Source organism: Penaeus vannamei, chromosome 13, assembly GCF_042767895.1.
Source record: "Penaeus vannamei isolate JL-2024 chromosome 13, ASM4276789v1, whole genome shotgun sequence".
In the NCBI taxonomy this organism is placed as follows: Eukaryota; Metazoa; Arthropoda; class Malacostraca; order Decapoda; family Penaeidae; genus Penaeus; species Penaeus vannamei.
The window spans coordinates 5000342-5002558 of NC_091561.1; positions in this window are offsets into that span (position 1 = coordinate 5000342).

Here is a 2217-nt window from a genome sequence, read left to right on the forward strand (position 1 = left end):
GATTGGGGGGGGGGGGGGGGGGGAATTACCCCGGGGGAAGGATTACCCTTGGGGGGTTACCCATGGGGAGGGATTGCCCGTGTGGAGGGAATACCCATGGGGAGGGATTACCCATGGGGGTTGAATGCCCAGTGGGGAAAGATTGCCCATGGGGTGGGAATACCCAGGGGGAGGGATTATCCGTGTGGAGGGAATACCCAAGGGGAGGATTATTTGTGGGGAGGGAATATCCAGGGGTATCACTTAAGGGGAGGGTTACCCGTGGGGAAGGAATGCCCAGGAGGATTACCCAAGGGGAGGATGATATCAGGGCAGAAAGATTACCCGGGGGGAGGAATACCCATACTAGAAAGATTACCCGGGAGTGAGATGGGGAGGGAAAAAAATTACCCAAGAGAAGGAATACCCAAAATACAATGATTACCCCGTGGGAACAGATACCCAGGGGCAGGGGGAGGGGGGTATTAACCCAGGGGGAAAGAATTACCCCCAAAAAAACTGATACTCACTGTCGACATTCTCTGCCAGATGCGAAAGAGAGGAACAGAAAAAGAGAGAGAGAAAAGAGGGGAGGTTCGAAAGACAGGACGAGGGGAGAGGGGAAATGGAGAAGATATTAGGGAGAGAGAGAAAGCGAGAGAAACAAAGCCGACAGAGAGAGAGAGAGGGGGAGAAGAGATGGTATTAAAAGTTGCGTGTGTGTGGGTGTGAGTGTGTTTGTGCGTGTGCCTGTCTGTATGTGTGTGTTTTTTATGTGTGTGTCTGTATGTGTCTGTGTATGTGTGTGTTTTTGTGGGTGTGGGTGTCTGTTTGTGTGTGTGTGTGTGTGAGTGTCTGTTTATGTGTGTGTGTGTCTGTTTGTTTGTGTGTGTATCTGTTTGTCTGCATGTATTTGTGTGTGTATGTGTATTTCTGTCTGTGTGTGCTGTTTGCCCTGTGTGCGTTTATGTAGTTCTATACGTCTTTTTCTGTGCACGCATCTGTATCTGTGTATATAACCCGCGCGTATTTTGCACGTGTATGTGTATTTATTTTGCAAATCTTTACGTGCATGTGTGCGTGTGACTTTTGTGTCATCATCATAAATTTCCCAAGGGTCGCAAAGACATTTTAGTGAGACAGCATTTAAAGAAAAAGAAAAAAAAACTACTAGGTAGGTGAGTCTCTCTCGGAGGACTCGTGTAAATGCACGGAGTTTATGCTCAGCAAATCTAAAAAAAGAGAGAGAGAGAGAGAGAGAGATATCAAGATAAGATGAGGTTTGCTGCACACAAGGAATGGTGTTTTACGAGTGCAAAATGCTGCAAAATGCAAAATAGTAATAATAATAACAATAATAATAATGATCATAATAATGATAATAATGATAATAATAATAACAATGATAATGGTAGTAATAATAATAATAATAATGATAATAATAATAATAGAAATAATAATAATAATAATAACAATGATAACAACAACAATAATAACAATACTACTACTACTAATAATAATAATAAGATAAATAAATAGATAAAATAATAGTAGAAATTACTAGTTCAATGGCAAGGCATGTACAGTGTGAATGGAGACAGCACAGATCGATAGAAAACCATCTGGAGTACAAAAGATAATTTTCAAGTTGATAAAAAAAAAATTACGTGTGGTTCTCAAAACACATGGTATTTAATCGCATGTTATTTTGGTGTTATGTATCTGTGTATAGGTTTGTTTGTAAAATTTTCGTTCGATTTGTGTTTGTTTTTTTGTTTTTTGTTTTTTGTTATTTTTCGTCTGTTTTTTCTTTTATCTTATTTTATTTTATTCCCTCTTTCTTATTTTTCTCCCTACTTCTTTCCTCTCGGCTTTTCTTTCTCTCTCTCTTTCTTTCTTTCTCTTTCTCTCTCTTTCTCTCTCTCTCTCTCTCTCTCTCTCTCTCTTTCTCTCTCTCTCTCTCTCTCTCTCTCTCTCTCTCTCTCTCTCTCTCTCTCTCTCTCTTCCTCTCTCTGTATCTCTCTCTCTTTCTTCCTCTTTCTGTCTCTCTCTCTCTCTTTCTCTCCCCCTCTCTCTCTATCTTCTTCCTCTCCGTCCTCTCCTTCTACTTGTTCTTCTTCCTTCTCCTTCTCCCCTTTCTTCTTCTTCTGGCTCCTCCTTCCCCCTCCCTCCCTATTCTAATTCATCCCTTCCACTCTTTTTAAATCTGTTTCGGATACGTTCCCATTTCCCAACCTG